This window comes from Lissotriton helveticus, chromosome 3_2 (genome assembly GCF_964261635.1).
Source record: "Lissotriton helveticus chromosome 3_2, aLisHel1.1, whole genome shotgun sequence".
NCBI classification, from domain to species: Eukaryota; Metazoa; Chordata; class Amphibia; order Caudata; family Salamandridae; genus Lissotriton; species Lissotriton helveticus.
Window position 1 is genome coordinate 439,301,204 of NC_136062.1, and position 18,848 is coordinate 439,320,051.

An 18,848-nucleotide genomic window follows, 5' to 3' on the forward strand; every position below is an offset into this window, starting at 1 on the left:
ATAGAGTGAGGGCGATAGATAGTGAGGGCAATAGATAGATAGATAGAGTGAGGGTGATAGATAGATAGTGAGGGCAATAGATAGATGAATAGAGTGAGGGTGATAGATAGATAGTTAGTGCAATAGATAGATAGAGTGAGGGCGATAGCAAGATAGAGTGAGGGCGATAGATAGATAGATAGAGTGAAGGCGATAGAGTGAGGGTGATATATAGATAGAGTGAGGGCGATAGATAGAGTGAGGGCGATAGATAGAGTTAGGGTGATAGGTTGAGTGAGGGCGGTAGGTTGAGAGCGGGCGATAGATAGATAGATAGATAGATAGATAGATAGATAGATAGATAGATAGATAGATAGATAGATAGATAGATAGATAGATAGATAGATAGATAGATAGATAGATAGATAGATAGATAGATAGAGGGAGGGAGGGAGGGAGATAGATAGATAGTGAGGGCAATAGATAGATAGATAGAGGGCGATAGATAAAGTGAGGGCAATAGATAGAATGATAGATAGAGTGAGGGCGATAGATAGAGTGAGGGCGATAGATAGATTGATAGAGTGAGGCTGATAGATAGATAGATACATTGATAGATAGAGTGAGGGCGATAGATAGATAGATAGAGTGAGGGCGATAGATAGAGTGAGGGCGATAGATAGAGTGAGGGCGATAGATAGAGTGAAGGCTATAGATAGATAGATAGATAGATAGATAGAGTGAGGGCGATAGATAGATAGATAGAGTTAGGGCGATAGATAGAGTGAGGGCGATAGATAGAGTGAAGGCGATAGATAGATAGATAGATAGATAGATAGATAGATAGATAGATAGATAGATAGATAGATAGATAGATAGATAGATAGATAGATAGATAGATAGATAGATAGATAGATAGATAGATAGAGTGAGGGCGATAGATAGACAGATAGAGTGAGGGCGATAGGCAGATTGAGTGAGGGCGATAGATAGATAGAGTGAGGCCAATAGGTAGATAGTGTGAGGGCGATAGATAGATAGCGTGAGGGCAATAGCTAGATAGATAGAGTGAGGGAGATAGTGTGAGGGCAATAGATAGATAGATAGAGTGAGGGAGATGGAGTGAGGGCGACAGATAGATAGAGTGAGGGCGATAGATAGAGTGAGGGCGATAGAGTGAGGGCGATAGATAGATAGATAGATAGATAGATAGATAGATAGATAGATAGATAGATAGATAGAGTGAGGGTGATAGATAGATAGTGAGGGCAATAGATAGATAGATAGAGTGAGGGCGATAGCAAGATAGAGTGAGGGCGATAGATAGATAGAGTGAGGGCGATAGATACAGTGAGGGCAAAAAATAGATAGATTGATAGATAGAGTGAGGCCGATAGATAGATAGATAGATAGATAGATAGATAGATAGATAGATAGATAGATAGATAGATAGATAGATAGATAGATAGATAGATAGATAGATAGATAGATAGATAGATAGATAGATAGATAGAGTGAGGGCGATAGATAGATAGATAGATAGATAAATAGATAGATATATAGATAGATAGATAGATAGATAGATAGATAGATAGATAGATAGATAGATAGATAGATAGATAGATAGATAGAGTGAGGGCGATAGATAGAGTGAAGGTGTTAGATAGATCGATAGATAGATAGAAAGATAGATAGATAGATAGATCGATAGATAGATAGAGCGAGGGAGATAGATAGATAGATAGAGTGAGGGCGATAGATAGATAGTGAGGGCAATAGATAGCTAGATAGAGTGAGGGCAATAGCAAGAGAGAGTGAGGGCGATAGATAGATAGAGTGAGGGCGATAGATAGAGTGAGGCCGATAGATAGATAGATAGATAGATAGATAGATAGATAGATAGATAGATAGATAGATAGATAGATAGATAGATAGATAGATAGATAGATAGATAGAATGAGGGCGATAGATAGATAGATAGAGTGAGGGCGATAGATAGATAGATAGAGTGAGGGCGATAGATAGATAGATAGAGTGAGGGCGATAGATAGAGTGAAGGCGATAGATAGAGTGAAGGCGATAGATAGATAGATAGATAGATAGATAGATAGATAGATAGATAGATAGATAGATAGATAGATAGATAGATAGAGTGAGGGCGATAGATAGACAGATAGAGTGAGGGCGATAGGTAGATTGAGTGAGGGCGATAGATAGATAGAGTGAGGCCAATAGGTAGATAGTGTGAGGGCGATAGATAGATAGCGTGAGGGCAATAGCTAGATAGATAGAGTGAGGGAGATAGTGTGAGGGCAATAGATAGATAGATAGAGTGAGGGAGATGGAGTGAGGGCGACAGATAGATAGAGTGAGGGCGATAGATAGAGTGAAGGTGTTAGATAGATCGATAGATAGATAGAAAGATAGATAGATCGATAGATAGATAGAGCGAGGGAGATAGATAGATAGATAGAGTGAGGGCGATAGATAGATAGTGAGGGCAATAGATAGATAGAGTGAGGGCAATAGCAAGAGAGAGTGAGGGCGATAGATAGATAGAGTGAGGGCGATAGATCAATAGATAGATAGATAGATAGAGTGAGAGCGATAGATAGACAGATAGAGTGAGGGCGATAGATAGATAGATAGATAGATAGATAGATAGATAGATAGATAGATAGATAGATAGATAGATAGATAGAGTGAGGGCAATAGATCAATAGATAGATAGATAGATAGAGTGAGAGCGATAGATAGACAGATAGAGTGAGGGCGATAGATAGATAAACAGATAGAGTGAGGGCGATAGATAGACAGATAGATAGATAGATAGATAGATAGATAGATAGATAGATAGATAGATAGATAGATAGATAGATAGATAGATAGATAGATAGATAGAGTGAGGGCAATAGATCAATAGATAGATAGATAGATAGATTAATAGATAGATAGATAGTTGTGTGTGTGGTTGTGTGTGTGGTTGTGGTTGTGTGTGTGGTTGTGTGTGTTATGCTTTGTTTTGCTATGCTATGTTTTGTTATGCTATGCTATGTTTTGTTGTGTTTGGTATGATATGCTATGTTTTGCTAGGCTATGATATGTTTTGTTTTGTTATGCTATGTTTTGTTGTGTTTTGTTAAGCTATGCTATGTTTTGTTGTGTTTTGCTATGTTTTGTTATGCTATGTGTTGTGTTTTGTTATGCTATGCTATGTTTTGTTATGTTATGCTATGTTTTGTTATGCTATGCAATGTTTTGTTTTGCTATTCTATGCTTTGTTTTGTTATGCTATGCTATGTTTTTTTGCTATCCTATGCTTTGTTTTGGTATGCTATGCAATGCTTTGTTGTGTTTTGTTAAGCTATGCTATGTTTTGTTGTGTTTTGCTATGTTTTGTTATGCTATGTGTTGTGTTTTGTTTTGCTATGCTATGTTTTGTTATGTTATGCTATGTTTTGTTATGCTATGCAATGTTTTATTATGCTTTGTTTTATTATGCTATGCTATGTTTTGCTATCCTATGCTTTGTTTTGTTATGCTATGTTATGTTTTGTTGTGTTTGTTATGCTATGCTATGCTTTGTTATGCTATGCTATGTTATGTTGTGTTTTGCTATGCTATGCTTTGTTTTGCTATGCTATGTTTTGTTATGCTATGTTTTGTTATGCTATGCTATGCTTTGTTATGCTATGCTATGTTATGTTGTGTTTTGCTATGCTATGCTTTGTTTTGCTATGCTATGTTTTGTTATGCTATGTTTTGTTATGCTATGCTATGCTTTGTTATGCTATGCTATGTTTTGCTATGCTATGCTTTGTTATGCTATGCTATGTTTTGTTATGCTATGCTATATGTTGTGTTGTATTATGCTATGCTTTGTTTTGCTATGCTATGTTTTGTTATGCTATGCTATGTTTTGTTGTGTTCGATATGCTATGTTTTGCTACGCTATTATGTTTTGTTTTGCTGTGCTATGTTTTGTTGTGTTTTGTTAAGCTATGCTATGTTTTGTTGTGTTTTGCTATGTTTTGTTATGCTATGTGTTGTTGTGTTTTGTTATGCTTTGTTCTGCTATCCTATGCTTTGTTTGGTATGCTATGCTCTGTTTAGTTTTGCTATCCTATGCTTTGTTTTGTTATGCTATGCTATGTTTTGTTGTGTTTTGTTATGCTATGCTATGTTTTGTTGTGTTTTGATATGCTATGCTTTGTTATGCTACTTTTTTATGCTATGCTATGTTTTGTTGTGTTTTATTATGGTATGCTTTGTTTTGCTATACTATGTTTTGTTATGCTATGCTTTGTTATGCTGTGCTTTGTTATGCTATGCTTTGTTATGCTATGTTTTGTTATGCTATGCCAAGCGTTGTTTTGTTAGGCTATGCTATGTTGTGTTTTGTTATGCTATGCTATGTTGTATTTTGTTATGCTATGCTATGTTTTGTTATGCTATGCTAGGTTTTACTATGCTTTGCAATGTGATGTTTTGTTATGTATGCTTTGTTTTGTTGTGTGTTGTTATGCTATGCTATGCTATGTTTTGTTGTGTTTTGCTGTTTTGTTATGCTATGCTTTGTTTTAAGTTATGTTATGCTATGTTTTGTTCTGCTATGTGTTATTGTGTTTTGTTATGCTATGTTTTGTTATGCTATGCTATGTTTTGTTTTGCTATCTTATGCTTTGTTTTGTTATGTTATGCTATGTTTTGTTGTGTTTTGTTAAGCTATGTTATGTTTTGTTGTGTTTTGCTATGTTTTGTTATGCTATGTGTTGTGTTTTGTTATGCTATGCTATATTTTGTTATCTTATGCTATGTTTTGTTATGCTATGCAATGTTTTGTTTTGCTATTCTATGCTTTGTTTTGTTATGCTATGCTATGTTTTTTTGCTATCCTATGCTTTGTTTTGTTATGCTATGCAATGCTTTGTTGTGTTTTGTTAAGCTATGCTATGTTTTGTTGTGTTTTGCTATGTTTTGTTATGCTATGTGTTGTTGTGTTTTGTTTTGCTATGCTATGTCTTGTTATGTTATGCTATGTTTTGTTATGCTATGCAATGTTTTGGTATGCTTTGTTTTACTATGCTATGCTATGTTTTGTTGTGTTTGTTATGCTATGCTATGCTTTGTTATGCTATGCTATGTTATGTTGTGTTTTGCTATGCTATGCTTTGTTTTGCTATGCTATGTTTTGTTATGCTATGTTTTGTTATGCTATGCTATGTTTTATCTATGCTATGCTTTGTTATGCTTTGCTATGTTTTGTTATGCTATGCTATATGTTGTGTTTTATTATGCTATGCTTTTTTGCTATGCTATGTTTTGTTATGCTATGCTATGTTTTGTTGTGTTTGATATGCTATGTTTTGCTATGCTATTATATGTTTTGTTAAGCTATGCTATGTTTTGTTGTGTTTTGCTATGTTTTGTTATGCTATGTTTTGTCATGTTAAGCAATGTTTTGTTATGCTATGCTATGTTTTGTTTTGCTATGCTATGCTTTGTTTTGTTATGCTATGCTCTGTTTAGTTGTGCTATCCTATGCTTTGTTTTGTTATGCTATGCTATGTTTTGTTGTGTTTTGTTATGCTATGCTATGTTTTGTTGTGTTTTGATATGCTATGCTTTGTTATGCTATTTTTTTATGCTATGCTATGTTTTGTTGTGTTTTATTATGCTATGCTTTGTTTTGCTATGCTATGTTTTGTTATGCTATGCTTTGTTATGCTATGCTTTGTTATGCTATGTTTTGTTATGCTATGCCAAGCGTTTTTTGTTAGGCTATGCTATGTTTTGTTTTGTTATGCTATGCTATGTTGTATTTTGTTATGCTATGCTATGTTTTGTTGTGTTTTGTTATGCTATGCTAGGTTTTGCTATGCTTTGCAATGCGATGTTTTGTTATGTATGCTATGCTTTGTTGTGTGTTGTTATGCTATGCTATGCTATGTTTTGTTGTGTTTTGCTGTTTTGTTAAGCTATGCTTTGTTTTAAGTTATGTTATGCTATGTTTTGTTCTGCTATGTGTTGTGTTTTGTTATGCTATGTTTTGTTTTGTTATGCTATGTTTTGTTATGCTATGCTATGTTTTGTTTTGCTATCCTATGCTTTGTTTTGTCATGTTATGCTATGCTATGTTTAGTTTTGCTATCCTATGCTTTGTTTTGTTATGCTATGCTTTGTTGTGTTTTGCTATGATTTGTTATGCTATGCTATGTTTTGTTGTGTTTTATTATGCTATGCTTTGCTTTGCTATGCTATGTTTTGTTATGATATGCTATGCTTTGTTATACTATGTTTTGTTATGCTAAGCTTTGTTTTGTTATGCTGTGCTATGTTGTGTTTTGTTATGCTATGCTATGTTTTGTTGTGTTTTCTTATGCTATGCTATGCTATGCTTTGCTATGCTTTGCAATGCTGTGTTTTGTTATATATGCTATGTTTTGTTGTGTTTAGTTATGCTATGCTATATTTTGTTGTGTTTTGCTATGTTTTGTTATGCTATGCTTTGTTTTATGTTATGTTATGCTATGTTTTGTTATGTTATGCTATTTTGTTCTGCTGTTTTGTTGTGTTATGTTATGCTATGCTATGTTTTACTATGCTATGCTTTGTTTTGCTATTCTTTGTTATGCTATGCTATGGTTTGTTTTGTTATGCTATTCTATGTTTTGCTGTGTTATTGTAGTGCTATATGCACTCCTATGTATTGGGATCATGTGATGACCTTTGACACTAGTGTTTTAATTGACTTTATGTTTTACTTTACTCCATCTTGAATCTACTACATGATTTTTTGAGCTCTTGCATTTTGACTTGTGATTTCATTTCATGTCTCCTTGTCACTTCAGAGTAGAATTGTTTACTTTCCTTTCAGCACAGGGCAAAACAGCCTTGCTTGGAACAGAACGTGTGAGATGTGCATTTGAAAGCATGAGAGAGAAATGTGTGGAATATGCTTTTCTATAGCGGAGTTAAAACACAGAGTTTTGACTTTGGCACTGACAGTACGGTCAGCTTCGGCTTTGCAATAGATGAAAGGAGGGGGAGTTTCTAGAAGGCTCTCTCCGTGTTAGTAAAACGTATGAAAGACAGGAAGTTTTTGCAGAAATGAAGGCTGTCACTGAATGGATGAGGAACAGCCGACTGAAGCTGAACTCTGACGTCTTGGAGGTCCTCATCCCCGGATCCACCCCTTCAGCCTTGGATGACTCCTGGTGGCCGACCGCACTGGGAACCGCTCCAACACCCACCGACCACGCACGCAACCTAGGGGTCATCCTCGACTCCACCCTCTCCATGACTAAACAGATAAACGCCGTCTCCTCCTGCTTCCACACCCTCCGCATGCGCCGCAGGCTCTTCAAGTGGATCCACTGAAACGAGAATAACAGTCACCCAGGCCCTCGTCAGCAGTAGGTTGGACTACGGAAACGCCCTCTATGCAGGAGCCTCGGCCAAACTCCTGAGACGGTTCCAACGCATCCAGAACGTCTGTGCACGCCTGATCCTCGACATCCCTCACCACAGCCACATCACACCCCACCTGAGAGACCTGCACTGGCTCCCGGTCAACAAGAGGATAACCTTCAAGCTCCTCACCCACGCACACAAGGCACTCCACAACACCGGACCAACGTACCTCAACAGACGACTCTGCTTCTACAGCCCCACCCACCAGCTCCACTCCGCCGACCTCGCCCTTGCCACAGTCCCCCGCTTCCAAAGAGTGACCTCCGGTGGCAGATCATTCTCATACCTCGCCACCAAGATCTGGAACACCCTCCCCATCCACCTACGGCAGACCCAAGACCTGTTCACCTTCAGAAAACTCCTCAAGACCTGGCTTTTCGAACAGTAGCAGCATCCCCCACCCCAGCGCCTTGAGACCCTCACGGGTGAGTAGTCCGCTTTACAAATTATATGATTGATTGATTGATTGATTGATTTGCGCACCTACAGAAGCTCACTCCATCATCACAAGAATGTTTTGTTTTCATTGAGGCTTCTGGACGACTGAAAGGGCTTCCCAGTTGAGCTAACCAGAATGATGTGGACTCAAATGGTGATGCATGAGTTATGAGTTTCATTGCTCTGTGATTGTTTCATGTTGTGCTATTTATAACTGATTCTCTCATTTGACAGTGCTTATTTCTGACTTTACAGTGCTTTTTGATTCTCTCGTCTGACAGTGCTTATTTCTGACATTTGACAATGCTTGTTTCTTGCATTGAACGTCCATTATTATTTGATTTGCTCTCTTGCATTTGATTTATGAGTATTCCATTATAATTATCTGCTTAGGTGTTCCTCCCTTGTATTTCACTCGTGAATGTTCCATTATTATCTGACTTGTAAGTGTTTCATTATTATTAATTTTTGAGTGTGTTTTACCATTATTATCTGCTTGTGTTTTATCCCATGCATTTTATTATTTTGTGAGTGTTTAATTATTATTTGCTTGTGTGATACACAAAGAGCACCCTTGTAAGAGAGGATGCAGGAACGTGTGAACAGCAAATTTAATGGCAACAGCTGGGGCATACAGAAGTGCAGGTAAGTTCTATCTTGATGCATGGGCTTGGTCAGATGCGTTTCGGGAACAACGGTTCCCTTCTTCAATGACCGCTCAGTCCCGCAATCACCATCTTGCTCAACAGCCACCCTATATATTCCTAGGACGGCCCCAGTGGGCGGAGCCAAACCAATGGCATTCTAGTCCCAGTAGTGACAGTTGGATGCTTTCTCGAGTGAGCGCAATGCGATGAAATGCAGTTTAATAAAATAAAACACCCCAGTGGGTTAAAGAACCAACTGCTTCCCTCTGTTGTCCATTTAACCAGCTGCTGCCTCGCTTGTTGATCCCGATGTGGAGATAACGGCAATCTGGCTATATCACGGGCCCGCGCTGGCGGTGGTCCCCTCTCGCAACCGGGCACGGCCGCTTTAATTTTCAAAACACAAAGAGCACCCTTGTAAGAGAGGCCTCAGGAACGAGTGAACAGCAAATTTTATGGCAACAGCTGTGGCATACAGAAGTGCAGGTAAGTTTTATCTTGATGCATGGGCTTGGTCAGACACGTTTCGCGAACAACGGTTCACTTCTTCAATGACCGCTCAGTCCCGCAATCACCATCTTGCTCAATAGCCACCCTATATATTCCTAGGACGGCCCCAATGGGCGGAGCCAAACCAATGGCATTCTGGTCCCAGTAGTGACAGTTGAATGCTTGCTCCAGTGAATGCAATGCGGTGAAATGCAGTTCAATAAAATAAAACACCCTAGTGGGTTAAAGAACCAACCGCTTCCCTCTGTTGTCCATTTAACCAGCTGCTGCCTCGCTCGTTGCTCCTGATGTGGAGATAACGCCAATCTCCAACATGGACAACGTAGCAATTGAGACACAAATTTGGCTAACTAATGCCGCTAATAGCTGCCTGCCTCCTATACACACCAAAGGGAGTAGGCTTCGTCCCCCGGCTCCATGGTTTAACGACAGCCTAAAAACCGAAAAGTCAAGATGCAAAGTACTAGAACGAAAATGGCGTAAAAAGTACGACCCCTATGCCAAAAAATGCTATCAGGAAGCCAGAAACCTTTATCACGTAGCGTGTACAAAGGCAAGAGCTGCATTCGTCTCAAAAACAATCACCGAAGCAACTAACATGCCCAAAACTCTTTTTGCTAAAGTTAAGGAATTGGCGGGCGCACACACTACAGCCGCTGCACCCCCCCTAAGCGCTAAACAATGTCAGGCATTAGCTTGCTTCTTTACTGAGAAAATTGACAAAATCATCTCAGACATCAACACTAAAATATCAAACGCTGATCCACCCCCTCCATCCAACCCCTGCCTACCTCAACCCACTGTTGCTGACAAAAATCAGCTGGAATCCTGGCCGAATCTCTCATTAGAGAATCTCAAAGGAATCCTAAAATCTGTCAAATCCGGTTCCCCTAGGGACCCCATCCCTATTAAAATTATAAAGCAATTGGACGATCAGTCCCTGAATATCATTGCCAACCTCTTAAACTTGTCCCTCGACCTCGCCACTGTCCCGGCCCTATGGAAGCATGCCATGGTGACACCCCTCTTGAAAAAGCCAAATGCTAACCCAGAAATACTGGCCAACTATAGGCCTATATCTCTGCTTCCTGCTTTTTCTAAGTGCCTCGAGAGACACGTACACTCCACGCTAGCCACTTATGCAGAAGAAAATTTCCTACTCCACCCTTCGCAATCTGGTTTCAGGGCTGGGTTCTCGACGGAGACCGCCCTGTTAGGTGTCACTGAAAATATCCGACAACTTCTTGACCAAGGCCAAACGGTAGCACTTGTGCTATTGGACCTAAGTGCGGCGTTCGATACCATCTCCCACGAAACGCTCCTTAGAGAACTCCACACAAATGGCATAAGAGGAAAGGCTCTGGAATGGATTAAATCCTTTCTGGCAAACAGAACCTTTCAGATCGCATCAGCACAGGCCGAGTCAGACACCTTACCTGCTGCTCATGGAGTGCCACAGGGGTCCATCCTGAGCCCCCTGTTTTTTAATATCTATCTCAAACCGCTGGTAGAACTTGTTGAGAAACTAGGGCTAACACTCATGAACTACGCCGACGACACCCAAATCATTTTTTCCCTATCTAATTCTTGTCCCCACTCCCCGTCGCTACTCAAGGAAGGATTGCTAAAAATACTGAACTGGATGACAACAAACCAGTTAAAACTGAACGGGGATAAGACGGAAATTCTGATCTTGGGAAAAGACAAAGAACTCTGGAACCCCGCGCATTGGCCAGAACAGATGGGCATCCTGCCGACCCCGGTGTCCCACGCTCGAAATCTGGGCTTTATACTAGACAACGCCTTATCCATGGATAAGCAGGCCAGCAAAGTTACGGGATTATGTCTCACCATAACTAGATGGTTGAAGAAAATCCTATGGATGTTGCCTATGTCAACACAGAAGACCGTAGTCAATGCCCTTATCACATCAAGGCTTGACTACGGCAACATCCTATACTTAGGCGCAAATAAGTCCGTCATTGGACGACTACAAGTGGCACAAAACGCTGCGGTCAGACTCCTGTGTAAGATTCCCAGAAACGCTGGAGTCTCGAACTATCGCCGGGACCTTCATTGGCTCAGGATAGAGAACAGAGTTCGTTTCAAGGCTTTGAACTACATGTTCAAAATAAAAACAGGAGGAGCCCCTAAATACCTCCAATCCCTTGCTTGCCTCTATACACCAAAGAGAAACCTCCGGTCCCAGACAGCAGCATGGTTCTGCATACCAAGATTTAAACGTACAAGATCAGGGGGCAGATCTTTTGCCTATCTCGGACCGTCGCTGTGGAACACGCTTCCTCCAAGCATTCGGAAGGAAGATAACTACCACAATTTCAGAAAGCTTGTAAAGACCTGGCTGTACGAACAATAATCCCTCAAAGTCTCCCTCCGATTCTGTCTTTTCATCTCTAGCTGTGTCTAGGCGCCGGGAAACCCTTCTTGGGTAGCTGTTGCGCCCTATAAATTGACAAAATAAATAAATAAAAAATAAATAAATAATCTGGCTATATCACGGGCCTGGTCGCGAGAGGGGCCCACCGCCAGCGCGGGCCCATGATATAGTACACTACAAGCTGCAGTGGCAGGCCTGAGACATGTTTTCAATCTACTTTAGTAGATGGCACAAGCAGTGCTTCTGGCACACTAGTAGCATTTAATTTATAGACCCTGGGTACCTGTAGTAGTATTTACTAGGGACGTACAAGTAAAGTAAATGTGTCAATTTTGCATTCTTTACAAGGAGAGGTGGGTGGTATCCCATAGGACCATATGTGCCACGGTGAAAGCAACTAACAAGCCGAGATACGTGGATAACACAAGAGAGATCCAGGATCTCTAAGGCTGTTATGTATTATCCCCCATGATCTAGACAAAACTCAAATTATCAAAAATATGCCTCAACTTGCACTTCATCGCAGAGGGGGACAAACCTCTAGTAATGCCCAAGAGACATAAATACAATCATGGTGAGCAAGCGAACAGCTTCCTGGCTGCACCGCAGCTTTAGAGAAAATGGCAGACGACTATCCCGGAGAAACATGATGCAGATCGTTTTGCCTCGTATTACTCTGAAATCTATACTTCGGAGTCCCACGCCACTCATGAGCACAAACAGAGGCGCTACTAGAGCCAAATTTCGGGGGGGGGGGGGGCTAAGAAAACATTTCGGGTGGGGGTTGAACCTTTAATCAGTAGGCAGAGTGGAGCTGCAGGGCCTCCAACACGGTGAAACAACAGCAAGGCCTAATTAACATTCAAATGGTCTTTTAAAGACCTGTGAAACGTTCGGGTGTGGCTGTCTGTGTGCCCGGGACCTGTCTCATCCAGAGCTGCCGCACACGACGGGGGCGGGGGGGGGGGCTGAAGCCCGGTAAGTCCAACGGGTGTTGCGCGCCTGAGCACAAATAGGTGCCTTCCTGAAACCACTACACCTCCCATCTCTTAATGCTGAGGGACAGAGGTATAGAGAGGGCGCCTGTCACAAAGACGAGGTGGTTGTAACCATTTCAGCCTTGGCGACCTGAAGTCACCCAGGGAGGATGGCATCCCTGTGGGGGGGGGGAGTGTTACAAGGCAGAGAAGCCCCTTTTGGTGCCGCTTTGAATGAAGGCCTTCCAAGAAGCTAACACAGCTGGTTTCTTATGACTTCTTTCTAATCAGGCCACTATCGCTCTTTTCCTCAAAGAACATGGGAATCTGGATCGTACGAGTTACCGCCTGTTCTTGCTAATCGATGTGGACTGGAAACAGAGTGACCAGGGTGATTCCACACCTTATTCTTATGTCATAAGTGGGCTTTGCCCTAGCCAGATGCTAATGTAATCACCTTCAGACGCTAGCGCATGTGTATGGCATACAAAGGACGACATGGTAGACATGTTGGCACTTTCTTTACTTGCCAAAAAGACATTTGACTATGTTGAATGGCCCTACCTCTTCTGGATAATTACGAGGATGGGCCTGAGGAGACAATTTTGCCATGGTAAAATGTTTTACCACTAACAAAAACAAGGAGGTAGTAGTGGTTTAGTTATTCTCTCTACTGTCTAACAAATAGAGAGTGAGGGTTTTTACAAGGGATTCTCCCAGTCCCCCTGGTATATGAACCAAAAACAAATAAAGGAGTAAACCCGCGGATATAGAATATCAACGAGATGGGGAGGTAAACATGGAAGAAAAGGAAAGAGTTCCTTTTCTAAAAAGACCCCTCACTCACTAACCTAGTTGGTGACATGCTTCATCATCGGGGTCCCACCCGAGTAGCCGAATGCTATCCGGGTGTGCTTCAACACCTGTTTATAGTGGAGCAGGATTATTCACAACAGTGGTGCAAGTGAGTGAAAAAATGGGGTTAAAAATGATCTTTATTTAACTCCCTAAAAGTTTAATATGGAGCAATAAGACAATGGTTAAAAACAAAGTGGGACACCAAGTTAGGTTAAATTGACCTGTGGTGTCTATGTCTCAAATAGTGATCGTGGTGGTCTACATGTTTCAACCTGTGCGTGATATTACCAGGTTTTAATCAGGACCTATTACAATGGCCCGAGAGGTATGCACATGCTAAGATGCACCCTGCTCTGGGTCAATCAAGAACCACACCGCGTACTTACAGTGTGGCAACCTTCCAGCCTTCTGTGTAAGGAACAATTAGAAACTAGCTTTAGTCGTGCCTCATGGAGACCGTAGGAGTCTCCGTATAGGACGAACATCCAGGTTTGAATGCGAGTGGCATGGTTTGGCGTAATTGTGACTAGAGCCAGCGCCCTTCCCTACGGTCTCCATGAGGCACGACTAAAGCTAGTTTCTAATTGTTCCTTTCACAGAATTCTGGAGAAGGCTTAGACTTCATGCCTCTAGGTTGTGCAGAGATACCACTGAAGGTGGCCTTGACCTGCCCAACATGGGCCTGTACAGCCTGGCCTTCCACCTATCACAGTTAGCCCTCTATATGTGCAAACCTAGGGAAACCCCTATGTGGATACACATTGAGTGACACTTCCTGGGCTATCCTGATTGTTACCTCCCTGTGTACCTCTTTTCTTTGCACACTATCACAGCACAGCACCCTATTCCCAGTGCGTTTGCAGCTGCATGAAGTGCTTACCATAAGCACTTAGCAGTGTCTCCACTCCTGCATAGCAAAGCTCCATTATGGCACAACACTGCCCTTTGCACTTCCAATGAATCCAGCTATTTGGCATCCAGGCATGCCTAAGGGATATTATGTGTAGATCAGTTATACCAGGATGGCATTCTCAAATCCTGCCAGGTGGATTTGGTGGAACTCAGTCTGCCTTCTGCGGATTACTGACAACTGACACATTGCCTCCGGTACTCTTTGCGGCATCAGTTGGTAGTACTACAGTCCCCTACCCAACAATATTTGCGGCTTTGGAGTTGCTTCACTGCAATGATTTCTGCGGGAGACTTATGCTCCAGAGGAAAGGGTTTCCTTGCTTTTCTAGCACTTAGAGCCCTCCAAAGATAGTGGTTGAAATTTGTTTTTTTCAAGATTCTCTACGACTAGTATTTGACTCGTAGAAAGCTGTAAGTTTACATACATGATAGTATGTTTGGGACTTCATATACAGGGATACATAGACTCGGAAGTTAAACTTAAAGAGAAAGTTGACAGCTAGCACGGTATTATATATACACTTCTCTGAACGCTTTTGACATAATTGCTCTGATATTTTAGACCCCACATAGGTTACCTATTGTTTTCTTATTCTTAGATGTGTCCTTTATCTCTCAGACTCAAACATACTGTACCCAGCCTGCATCTGGAGGTCTAAGAGATTACTTACGATTTTGTTATGGTGAGATTTTGCTATCTGTTTACCCTTTGGAGATTGTGCCTTCTGTACGACCTACTACTTGCTGACGTCTGATGTCACTATGAAGACGTAGTCGAGCCTTTGAAAGTATGAGGCTCTTCATTCGTTGCAGCCCTTTCATGAGAGGGACTTATGTTAACTACTTACATTGAAGCAAACACATGGAGATGATGGACGGAGCGCTGAAACTTTTCAGACACTCACCCGAGTCGCCAATCTGGGTTGAATCCATCATCGTTCTTTAGCTCACTTCGCCACCTCAGTTCAGACCCAGCTATATGCAATTCAGTCTTGACCCTGTGCCTCATGGGAACAGTCCAGCCTGAACCGCCAGGCAATGTCTTCCCTGGACTGGAAACAAGAATCCTGGGACCGGTTTCAGGGTAAAACCCTTCATCAGCCAGGCTAGCTTGAATCCAGGGGCAAAGTGAGCAAGGGACCCATGTCTGGGCATACCCTGCCAACTTAGGGTGAACAAAGCAAACACAAGTAGATGATGGACTGAGCGCTGAAACTTTTCAGACACTCACCCCAGTCACCGATCTGGGTTTAATCCATTGGATACAATGAGTTAGGTCATTGACCTTATAGTATATTGGCTGCTCTCATTTTAGGATAATGCCTCTTGTTTACAGACCTTATTATTCCCTGACGTCTGAACCTCTCATTTTGTAGTGTATAGTGACTAAACCACGGATGAAACATCGTCTCCTACGCCGACGACACACAGCTGATTCTCTCCCTCACTGATGAATCTACAGCCGCAAAGAACAACTTCCCCACCTGGATGAAGGGCAGCTGCCTCAAAATTAACTCCGACAAAACTGAAGTCCTCATCCTGGCAACAACCCGGCTGCCTGGGACAACTCCTGGTGGCCCGCCGTGCTTGGAGCCCCCCACACCCATCGACCACGCACATAACCTTGGCAACATCCTTGAATCCTCTCTCTCAATTAACTGCCAAATCAACGTCCGTCTCAGGCTCCTGCTTTCACACGCTCAACCCGCTTTGAAGGTTTTTAATTTGATTCCAACCGAGTACAGAAGAATGGTCACCCAGGCACATGTCAGAAGCAAATCCTACTATTGCAAAGCACTCCATGCCAGCACCACCAAGAAGTTCCAAAAGAAATTGCTAAGAATCCAGAACGCAGCAGCCACATTGCCCCGCTTCAGCCACATTGCTTGCACCTGAGAAACCTCAACTGACTCCTGATCAACAAAAGAATTATCTTTAAGCTCCTCACGCATGCCTACAGTGCCTTCCACAACATTGGACCTGCATACCTCAACCACTACTTCTCCTTCTACACTCCCACCAGACACCTCCACTCCGCCAACTTGGCACCACAAGACCACGGCCAGAGGAAGATCCATCTCCTGCCTTGCCACAAAGACCGGGAACTCTCTTCCTCTCAGGTAATCATCCTCACTGCCTCAATTCAGGAAGGACCTCAAGACCTGGTTCTTCGACTGAACTTCAGAACCACTCCCCCCAGCAAGTTGAGACCCTAATGGGTGATTAGCCAAACCTGATTGATTGATTGAAACTTGGTTATAAATCACTGCTCACATGCTGTCAGGTCTTAATTTGCACTTGGTTTGAATTTTCACACAATTCTATTGGGTTTTCTGTCTGTTGGGTTCTCTTGTTTATTGGTGATAGATGAGATATGCACTCTCTGTCCTTTTCGGCCTGTGCCACTTCACTTATCTGTTGGATACTTGAAATAAGTATAAGTGTATTCTGGAGCTGGTCTATTTAATAATCTTCCTTTACACTGTGGTGTATTAGTTTTGGGTTTTACTTGCTCTAGTATGTCACTTCGTGAACATGTGCACATAGATTTATAGAATTATTTGGAGCTTTTGTATGTGATTTGTTATGTTTTTCCTAAGTACTTGCTCTGGGAATTACCTCAGCTCCTCCATCTGTTAGTTGGTTTTTTAATGTTTTTGCGCCATGAGGAAGGTGCGATTGAAATTGTGGTATTCACCGAAACGCGTGCATATTCGGAACTGAAATATGAGGACCAGAACATTTATAACCTGATATGAATATATTGATTAATCAAGACATATGAATTATATCAACTCTATCATATCTCTGAAAAGTACTCATGAATTTAAGAGTGTAGAGATTGTTTTTGCGGTCCTTGTTTTGCTTAAAATCATTGTTACTTTTGGTTTTATTGCTGTCTGGAGCATGTATTTAGGAAAAGGATGTATGTGGAGTGAATGATACAGTTGCAGTAGGATGATGAGTATGATTGTGATGGAGGGGTAGAGCGCCTGGAGGACTTCAAGGAGAAAGTGTTTTTTATTGTTTTTGTGAATATTCATGTTCATGTCTCATTTGATGTTATGTACAAATGGATTTATTTGGAATGAAGTGTATTAAACATTGACTTTTTAAAATTAAATTACATGTATTGCATTATGATTAAGAGTATTTTGGTGTATGTTTTGAATCATTTGGCTCTGTTGCGACTTTGAGCACCTCTAAAATTATTGCGTGGGAGAGAGTGATGGTTCTTGGTGGCTGCTGGGTTGGAGAACTCATTTAAAATATCAGAGTTCCGTGCTGTTTCATGCTGGCTTCAATGTGGTCAGCCAGGGTGTTCTTCTTGGTTTCCTTCAGGAGGAGGTGGTACTCGTTCTTTGCTGTCCTGAAGGTGACGCGGTGTTCCAACTGCTGAGCTGACACTTTCTTTCTAGTTGTCAGCAGTTGGAATTGTTGGCTTGCAGTTCCTCGGTGAAACAGCTGCCTCTTTTTGTTAATCTTCTGACATTCGCAGTCTTGGCGGGGGCGATTCTGTTGGTGCCTTCGGTGATCTACTGGGAGAGGTCTTTTTGCTGTTTGATCTGGGTCAGACGTGAATTCTGGTATGTGTGAGCAAAGAGTGTTGTTCCACTATTTTGCTGATATCTTTCACCAGTCTCTGCGTGTGAATCTGGGGATGTGATGCCTGCCATTATAGCTCCTGTGATGGTAAAGTGGATGCTTCGGTGGTCAGACTACGTGAGGTGTGTGGCGTGGGTGTATTTAATTCTGTTGCTGGAGGTGAAGATGGGGAACAGCGTGTGTCCGGCGATGTGGGTGGGGTCGGTGACCAGTTTCTTGAGGCCGATGTTGCTCAAACTTTACAGGAGGTCAGTGGTGTTGGCGTTGTTAAGTTCTTTGAGGTGAAAGTTGAGGTGCCCTAGTAAGATGTAGTGATCGGAGTCGATGGCGATCGGGGTGATGAGGTCCGGGATGGCATTGCAAAAGCTGGTGCATGATCCAGTTAGTCTGTAGCCATGGGTGCCTATAATGCTGCTTTTAATTTCTGTTGTGGAGTTGGAAGTTGAGGTGTTCCATTTGTGGGGTTGGTTTGTCTGGGGATGTCATGTAGTGGATGGTGTCCTTGTAGATATGGCGATTCCACCTCCATGTTTGTTGGTTTGGTCTCAGTGAGTTATTTTGTAGCCTCCATGGATGGTGGTTGCAAAGTCCGGTGTGGAAGCGGGGTTCAGCCAGGTCTCTGTGAGGAAGACATTGTCCAGGGAGAGGGATGAGATCATGTCCCAGATTTCCCTGGCATGGTTGCCAAGCCATCGTGCATTGAGAAGGATGCACTGAAGTTTTGTCATGATGATATTGGTTGGCGTGGTGTCTGTGTAGGTGTTGTTTCTAGTGTCGTCAGTAGCTTTGGTGCTAATGGTGAGGTGGCAGTGTCGGCAGGAGGAAGGTCTTCTGGTGGTGCAAGGGGACATGCATCAGCAGTTCTTGTTGGCACATCTGGGGTCAAGGGCTCAGTGGACTGCGGTGGTGTAGCTATGTTGGAGGAAGAGCCAGGGTCCCTGGCGCTGGGTACGATCAAGGCGCAGACGGTCTTGCATAAATAGTCCTGGGAGGTAGGAGTGGCTGTCGGGGAGATGGGAGTGCGTGGACAAAGTGGCAGGCGAAATCAGT